This window comes from Prionailurus bengalensis, chromosome B1 (genome assembly GCF_016509475.1).
Source record: "Prionailurus bengalensis isolate Pbe53 chromosome B1, Fcat_Pben_1.1_paternal_pri, whole genome shotgun sequence".
Classification (NCBI taxonomy): domain Eukaryota; kingdom Metazoa; phylum Chordata; class Mammalia; order Carnivora; family Felidae; genus Prionailurus; species Prionailurus bengalensis.
The window spans coordinates 143,062,314-143,072,432 of record NC_057344.1 but is presented as its reverse complement, the minus strand read 5'-3'; positions in this window follow the sequence as shown (position 1 = coordinate 143,072,432).

Below are 10,119 nucleotides of genomic sequence, written 5' to 3'. Positions count from 1 at the left end.
GAGACAGAAAACTGGCCAAAATGATGAAATGGAAGAATTCTCCTCAAAAGAAATTCAAGGAAGAAATGACAGCCAAAGAATTGATCAAAACAGATATAAGCAATATAACTGAATAAGAATTTAGAATAATAGTCATAAGATTAATCACTAGGCTTGAAAAAATCGTAGAAGACAACAGAGAATCTATTGCCGCAGAGACCAAGGAACTAAAAAATAGTCATGATGAATTTTAAAATGCCATAAATGAGGTGCAAAATAAACTAGAGGTGGTGACAGTGAGGATTGAAGACTCAGAGGGGACATTATGTGAAACAGAAGATAAAATTATGGAAAAAGATGAAGCTGAGAAAAAGAGAGATAAAAAAATTCTGGACCACAAGGGGAGAATTAGAGAAGTAAGTGATTCAATGAAATGGAACAACATCTGGATCACAGGAGTTCAGAAGAAGAGAGAGAAAGGGGCTGAAGGTGTACTTGGACAAATCATAACTGAGAATTTCCCCAATCTGGGGAAGGAAACAGACATTGAAATCCAGGAGGCACAGAGAACTCCCTTCAGACATACTTTGAATCGATCTTCTGCACTGCATATCATAGCGAAACTGGCAAAATACAAAGATAAAGAGAGAATTCTGAAAACAACTGGAGATAAATGGGCCATAACCTACAAGGGTAGACGACACATAAGGGTAGTAAGCAGACCTATCTAATGAAACTTGGCAGGCCAGAAAGGAGTGGCAGGAAATTTTCAATATGCTGAATAGGAAAAATATGCAGCCAAGAATCCTTTATCCAGCAAGACTGTCTTTCAGAACAGAAGGAGAGATAAAGGTTTTCCCAGACAAACAAAAACTGAAGGAGTTCATCACTAAACCAGCCCTACAAGAGATCCTAAGGGGGATTCTGTGTGTGAAATGTTGCAAGGACCACAAAGGACCAGAGACATCACTATAAGCACGAAACCTACAGATAACACAATGACTCTAAATCCGTATTTTTCAATAATAACACTGAATGTAAATGGACTAAATGCTCCAATCAAAAGACATAGGGTGTCAGAATGGATAAAAAACAAGACCCATCTATTTGCTGTCTACAAAAGACCCATTTTAGACTTGAGGACACCTTCAGATTGAAAGTGAGGGGGATGGAGAACCATCTATCATGCTACTGGAAGTCAAAAGAAAGATAGAGTAGCCATACTTGTATCAGACAAACTAGATTTTAAACTAAAGTCTGTAACAAGAGATGAAGAAGGACATTATATCATAATTACAGGGTCTATCCATCAAGAAGAGCTAACAATTATAAATGTTTATGCACCAAATTCTAGAGCACCCATATATATAAAACAATCACAACCATAAACAATCTTATTGGTAAGAATGTGGTAATTGCAGGGGACTTTAATACTCCACTTACAACAATGGAAAGATCATCTAGACAGAAAATCAATAAAGAAACAATGGCCCTGAATGTTACACTGGACCAGATGGATTTGACAGATATATTTAGAACTTTTCATCCTAAAGCAGCAGAATACACATTCTTCTTGAGCTCACATGGAGCATTCTCCAAGACAGATCACATACTGGGTCACAAAACAGCCTTCAATAAATAGAAAAGAATTGAGATCATACCATGCACACTTTCGGATCACAATGCTATGAAATTTGGAAAACCTCCAAATGCATGGAGGTTAAAGAACATCCTACTAAAGAATGAATGGGTCAACCAGGCAATTAAAGAAGAAATTTAAAAATATATAGAAACAAATGAAAATGCAAACACGACAATCCAAACCTTTTGGGAAACAGCAAAGGAAGTCCTAAGAAGAAAATACATAGCAATCCAGCCTATCTCAAGGAACAAGAAAAATCCCAAATACAAAATTTAACAGCACACCTAAAGGAACTAGAATCAGAACAACAAAGAAACTGCAAAGCAAGGAGAAGAAGAGAAATAATAAATATCAGAGAAGAAATAAACAATGTAAAATCCAAAAACACAGTAACAGATCAATGAAACTAAGAGCTGTTTTAAAAAAATAAAATAAACAGAATTGATAAACCCCAAGCCAGACTTCTCAGAAAAGAGAGAGGACCCAAATAGATAAAATCACGAATTAAAATGCATTTATCACAACCAATCCCTCAGAAATACAAGCAATTATCAGGGAATACTATGAAAAATTATATGCCAACAAACTGGACAATCTGGAATAAATGGACAAATTCCTAGACACCCACACACTACCAAAACTGAAACGGGAAGAAATAGAAAATTTGAACAGACCCATAGCAAGCGGCAAAATTGAATCAGTTACCAAAAATCTCCCAACAAATAAGCGTCCTGGACCAGATGGCTTCCCTGGGGAATTCTACCAGACATTTAAAGCAGAGTTAATACCTATTCTTCTCAAGCTCTTCCAAAAAATAGAAATGGAAGGAAAACTTTCAGATTCATTCTATAAAGCCAACATTACTTTGCTTCCCAACCAGACAGAGATACCACAAAAAAAGAATTATAGGCCAATATCCCTGATGAACATGGATGCAAAAACTGGCAACAAGATACTAGCAAATCAAATTCAACAGCATATAAAAACAATTATTCACCATAATCAAGTGGGTTTCATTCCTGGGCTGCAGCAATGGTTCAATATCCACAAATCAATCAATGTGATGCATCACACTAATAAAAGAAAGGATAAGAACCATATGATCCTGTCAATAGATACAGAAAAAGCATTTGACAAATGGACAAATCCTTTCTTTAAAAAAAACCCTCAAAAAAGTTGGGATAGAAGGAACATACCTAAACATCATAAAAGCCATATATGAAAAGCCCACAGATAATATTATCTCCAAGGGGAAAAACTGAAAGCTTTTTTTTTCAGTTTTTCCCTTGAGATCAGGAACATGACAGGGATGTCTACTCTCACCACTGTTGTTTAACATAGTGTTGGAAGTCCTAGCACCAGCAATCAGACAACAAAATGAAATAAAAGGTAGCAAAATGAGCAAAGAAGAAGTCAAACTTTCACTTTTCACAGACAACATGATACTCTACATGGAAAACCCAAAAGACTCAAGGCTGCTAGAACTGATACATGAATTCAGCAAAGTCACTGGGTACAAAATCAATGTGCAAAAATCAGTTGCATTTTTATACACCAATAATGAAGCAACAGAAAGAGAAATCAAGAAATTGATCCCATTTACAATTACACCAAGAATTATAAAATACCTAGTAATAAACCTAACCAAATATGTAAAAGATCTGTATGCTGAAAAATATAGAAAACTTATGAAGGAAATTGAAGAAGACACAAAGAAATGGAAAAATATTCCATGCTCATGGATTGGAAGAACAAATATTGTTAAAATGTCAATACTACCCAAAGCAATCTACACACTCAATGCAATACCAATCAAAATTGCACCAGCCTTCTTCTTGAAGCTAGAATAAGCAATCCTAAAATTTGTATGGAACCACAAAAGACCCCGAATAGCCACAGTAATATTGAAGAAGAAAACCAAAGCAGGAGGCATCACAATCCCAGACTTTAGCCTCTACTACAAAGCTGCAATCATCAAGACAGTGTGGTATTGGCACAAAAACAGACACATAAACCAATGGAATAGAATAGAGAACCCAGAATTGGACCCACAAATGTATGGCCAACTAATCTTTGACAAATCAGGAAAGCGTATGCAATGGAAAAAGTCTGTCTCTTTAGCAAATGGTGCTGGGAGAACTGGACAGCAACATGCAGAAGAATGAAACTAGACCACTTTCTTACAGCATACACAAAAATAAACTCAAAATGGATGAAAGACCTGAATGTGAGACAGGGAACCATCAAAACCCTAGAGAAGAAAGCAGGCAACAACCTCTTTGACCTCATCTGAAGCAATTTCTTGCTTGATACATCCCCAAAGACAAGGGAATTAAAAACAAAAACAAATATTGGGACCTCATCAAGATAAAAAGCTTCTGCACTGCAAAGGAAACAATCAACAAAACTAAAAGGCAACCAATGGAATGGGAAAGATATTTCCAAATGACATATCGGATAAAGGGTTGGTATCCAAAATCTATAAAGAACTTACCAAACTCAACACCCGAAAAACAAATAATCCAGTGAAGAAATGGGCAGAAGACATGAATAGACATGTCTCCAAAGAAGACATCCAGATGACCAACAGACACATGAAAAGATGCTCAATGTCACTCATCAGTGAAATACAAATCAAAGCCACACTGAGAAACCACCTCACACTGGTCAGAGTGGCTAAAATGAACAACTCAGGAAACTACAGATGTTGATGAGGATGTGGAGAAAAGGGGCCCTGTTGCACTGTTGGTGGTAATGCAAACTGGTGCAGCCACTATGGAAAACAGTGTGGAGGTTCCTCAAAATATTAAAATAGAACTATCCTACGACCCAGCAATAGCACTACTAGGAATTTATCCAAGGGATATAGGAGTGCTGATTCATAGGGGCACATGTACCCCAATGTTTGTAGCAGCACTTTCAACAATAGCCAAATTATGGAAAGAGCCTAAATGTCCATCAACTGACCAATGGATAAAAAAAGATGTGGTTTATATATACAATGGAATACTTAGCAATGAGAAAGAATGAAATCATGTCATTTGCAGCAACATGGATGGAACTGGAAGGTATTATGCTGAGTGAAAAAAGTCAGTCAGAGAAGGACAGATATCATATGTTTTTACTCATATGTGGATCTTGAGAAACTTAACAGAAGACCATGGGGGAAGGGAAGGGGAAAAATAGTTACAGAGAAGGAAGGAGGCAAACCATAAGAGACTGTTAAATACAGAGAACAAACTGAGGGTGGATGGGAGGTAGGGAAGAGGGGAAAATGAGGAGGGCACTTGTTGGGATGAGCACTGGGTGTTGTATGTAAGTGATGAACCACGGGAATCTACCCCCAAAACCAAGACCACACTTTACACACTGTATGTTAGCCAATTTGACAATAAGGTATATATTTTTAAAAATACTATTCTGCCCCTCCCCCATGGTCTTTTGTTAAGGAAAAAAAAAGGTTAGAGAAGGAGGAAGCCAAACTATAAGAGACTCTTAAAAACTGAGAACACACTGAGGGTTGATAGGGGGTGGGAGGGAGAGGAGGGTGGGTGAGTATTGAAGAGGGCACCTGTTGGGATGAGCACTGGGTGTTGTATGGAAACCAATTTGACAATAAATTTCATATTAAATAAATAAATAATAAAAATAAAAATAAATTTTTTTTCTTTTTAATTTTTTTTTTTCAACGTTTATTTATTTTTGGGACAGAGAGAGACAGAGCATGAACGGGGGAGGGGCAGAGAGAGAGGGAGACACAGAATCGGAAACAGGCTCCAGGCTCCGAGCCATCCGCCCAGAGCCCGACGCGGGGCTCGAACTCACGGACCGCGAGATCGTGACCTGGCTGAAGTCGGACGCTTAACCGACTGCGCCACCCAGGCGCCCCAAAAATAAATTTAAAAATAGTATTCTGACTTTAAGTAGTAGTCACAGAAAGTCCATATAGATACTTTGATTACAGTCTGTCCTGTTTTGTTTTCCCCAGATTTAATCATTGTCTTTGTTCAATTTATTTGCTATGTTTTTATCATTTATTAATCCCCAAACTCCCTAAAAAAGGATTGTTCTCCAATAATTTCAAACATGTCTGATAACCAGTCGGTTTTTCTTTTTCTTGGCTACATCTGTCCTGAACTTTTCATTCCAGTTCATTCCAATCTAGGCTGGGTTGCTACACAGTTGCCATCCTACAATGGTCCTTTACCTCCATCCCATTTTGAATCCACTGACTTCTCCCTCCTTTTGTTGGAGCATAGCCTCCAATATTTTTCTAAAAAGGAAGGGAAACTTTTTAAGACATTGATATCAAAATGGCTTAGTTATACCATTCTTTATGTTTTATTGTATATGTATCAAATTATAGGTTGGAATTATTTTCTCATAAGTTTAAAGACATTTTTCTTTCAACTTCCAGCCTCCAGCATTAGTATGAACAAATTTTATATGTTTCTATGCACTGATCACTTGTAAATAATCTCTGCTCCTTTTTTTACATGTTTTTGAGAGAAAGAGAACACATGTGAGCAAGGGAGGAGAGGAGAGAGAGGGAGACAGAGTATCTGAAGCAGACTCTGCATTGACAGCAGAGAGCCCGATGTGGGGCTCGAATTCATGAACCATGAGATCATGACTTAAGCCAAAGTCAGATGCTTAACAGACTGAGTCACCCAGGCGTCCCACTGCTCCTTTTCTTTTTAAAATCTGAGAAGTTTAGATACCTCCTATTTGGCTCAGGGTTCAGAAATATCATCATGATACGCCTCGATGTGGGTTCTTTTTCACATCTCTTATGTGAAGTTATGGAATGAATTATTCCTCTTCAGTGTTTCCTTCACTTTCAAAGATGATCTACCTTCCCTGGCCCACTAAGTCAATTACCACTTGTCTGTTTGTTATACAGCTGCCTTTTTCTCTCAGTATCTTTGCTCTTGGGTTTTTGCCTTTTTAAATTTTTCTTTAATGTCATTTCAGTGGGAATTGAAGACTGCCAGTTTCTGTCAGAGGGTAGGCCCCACCACAACTAAACTAAGTCCAGGCTGGGGCCAGAACAGGCTCCCCTCCCCTCCTTGAGCCAGGGTGCATATTTCTGTGACTTCCCATGTGGTCTGAGGCCAGTGCCAGGCAGAACCAGGACCCTCCATGTTCAGGCTGGAAGCCAGTCAGGGATGCTTGAGCCAAATCAATGTTGACAGTTCTTCAGGCATTTCTACCACAATATTGGAATTGAAAACACTGGCAAATAAGTTGAAATTTTTTTTAAAAAGTGAGGAAAAAAGGAAATTCTTCAGCCTTGAAAACTATAAGTTCATCCCCCAGGGTATGGAGGATCCCCCCTCCCCAGAGAACCAAGGTAGTTACAGTTTTTCTTCCCCTTGGTCAATGGTTCCCAATATTTTTATTATGGCTCCCTTTTGTTGTATATATGTCCTCTTGCTCCCTGCATTTTTTTTTGCAAACCCTACCCCATTTTGAAAAACAAAACCACCCATTTTCCTTTAACTACTCCCAAGCAAAACACAAAAACAAATGAACAAACAAACAAACAAACAAACAAATCCAATGTATTCATTACAGTTTTCTTAAGCCAAACAAAGCTATTAACAGGGTGAAGAGTCTAAATATTCAATGAAAATTATATGAAGCCACTCTAAAAATACCATTTGTGCAAAGTCATTTGTGATTCATATTCTTAAGAAAAAAAAATGTGAGACTCAATGATCAGCATTTCATCCACTTTCAGCCTCCTCACAATAATACTAAAGATGGAATTATTGGAAGCTGGCTAATGACGACGGGATATGATAATATGGTGGATATTTTGGAATGCATATTCAACAGTTTCCCCAGGATGGTTGCTTTTCCTTGGAATTGTTCTCCCTTCCAGGACAAACGTACCACCTGTGTATAGAGAGCACCCAGCTCTCTCCTGTCAACATTGAAGTGGTGATAATAGAATCAGACAAAATTCACCCTGATTGCTCCTATGTGGGACTCTGGGATGTTTCACACAATGTCTGCTCCAAGGTCTGCACAGGAAACATCTCAAGTTCCTGAGCTAGTAACTTATACAATAATAGACAAAAGCAGGAACAATGAACTCATCATAAGAGAAAAAGTCCAAGTGTGGATAAACCTATTTGTGCTGAATTTATCATACTCAACTGGCAGTCTTCTGTTTAGAATATTCCTCACCTACCTACCAGTTTGGACCACATTAAATTGCCAATAAGCAACCATTTCTACACTATAAGAATGAAATTTCACACAGTTCAACACGAATAACTTCTACTTTTCCCTCAGGACTTGTCTCGGTTATCCCCTCATCAGAACTCCTTCCCTGGCTTCCCTAATTTAGATGCTATTGTTCTGCTCCCAGTGCATGCTGTGCATATCACTATGAGTACTTACTTCCCTATGATAGTATCTCTGGTTTATCTCTCTGTCTTACCCACCAGACTTTAAGCAAGGAACCATGTCTTATTTAACTTTGAATACCCTGAATGTAACTCAGAGACTTGTAAACAGTAAGCATTCAATAAGTGCTTCAGTAAATGAATATATAAAAGAGAACAGCTACCTGAGCAGTGTGTTTTGGTGTCAAAATCCATAATCTTCTCATCCAAATAAGATCCACGTGTGGATGAGATTGCTTGGGTGTATCTCTTTAAATACAGTTCCTTTGAGTACAGTTCCCCTCAATCTGTAGATCTGTGAAACTAGAGATGTAGTTATCTGCCTCATATGCACCCAAAATACAATGATGGTGCAGGCATAAAATAATCACTATAGATACTCCTGCTCCAAAAAAAGGGAGGAAATGAAATACACAAGTCACCGTCCATAACAATTCTGAAATCCAATAAGGGGACTGTTGGATGTTCTATGTTCCTCCATTAGTTTTCAAGGCCCAAGAATAATTCTCCATGGCTCTCAGCTCTACTCTCTGGGCTACTGTTCCACCCTTTGAGTCATCCTTCCTTTTTCACGAAAAGTAGCACTTGTTTGTGGCTGAATAATTTTCTTAGTCTGCTTCCCACCAGTAGAATTTTGGAGGGCCAATTGCCTCTTTTCATTTTGTCCTGTCCCTTCCCCTTTTAGTCCAAGCCAGCAATATTTATGTGGATACAGCATTCTCAAAAACTTTGTAGGGCTTCCGTGAAATGCATTGGTGTTCATACCATTAGACAAATGTTGCACCCATAAATCTAGATAAACTCTTTGCTGTACTGGGCTCCTGCTGAAAAGTCTGAGAAGGGTAAGCTTCTCGTAGGCCCACTGTTGGAGAAGTACTGTGAGATACATGCTTAATCTCTTTAAGTGGACTTTTGTGCACTGAATAATGCCTGGTCCTTTAATTTTTCTGAAGTCTGAACATGTTACAGCTACTTCCTCGGCTTTATCTTTAGACTATTTTTCTTGATAGTACTTAGAAGCCATTTCTTACTTTTAGCATTTTTTGTTCTCTGGATAGGAGGAGAGATTTTCAAAATCATCCATCTCTGTCTCTTTTCTGATTAACCATTCTTGCCTCTTGCATTTTACTATAAGCAGCAAAAAGCACCTTCTACACTTTTCTTGGAAATCTCCTCAGCTTACATTACCAAGTTCATGGGCACTTTTTCTGCTTCCCACAGAAATGCAAATGACAGTTTTTCTGCCAGTACATAACAAGGATTCTTTCAGCTTCCAATGGCATGTTTCTCACTTCTCTTTGATCCCTCCCAGGCAGCATCCTCAAGGTCCTGATTCCTAATGTCATTTGTTCAAGGCAACTTAGGTTTCCTTTATTGTGCACCTCAAAATCTTTCCAGCCTCCTCCCACTCCCTGGTCCCAAAGAAGCTCTGAAGTTTTTAAAATATATGTATGTTACTAAGGCACCTCACTTCTAGTACCAAAATATGTCTTAGTGTTAGTCATGTATTACTGCCTAACAGATTATCCAAACTTAGTGGATTAAAATAGCAAACATTATGCCACAGTTTCTAGGGTCAGAAATCTAGATGCAACTTAGCTGAGTCCTCTGGCTCAGTGTCTGTCACGAGGATCCATTTAATGTGTCAGAGGACTGCAATCATCTCCAGACTTGAATAGGGAAGAGCCTTGTTCCTAGCTCACTGCCATGGTTGTTGGCAGGATTCAGTTCCTGGCAGGCTGTTGGACTGGGGGCCTCAGTTCCTTACCAGCTGTTGGCAGCTCACAATATGGCAGTTTTCAGAGCAAGTAAGTGAAAAGAGTCAGAAAAAGAGAATTCAAGCAAGACAGAAGTCATAATCTTTTATAACTCCATCTCAGAAGTGATATCCCATCACTTTTCCCATATTCTGTTAATCATCAGCCCCATACTAAAGGGAAGGGGATTACGCATGAGTATGAATGAAGAATGGCAGGGATCACCGGGCCCCATTTTAGAAGCTGCTGAACTAGAACTTCATAAAGATGCATGAGTGGGCAGTTATTATTTTAAAACTTAATATTTGTTTAAAGCTTACTATGT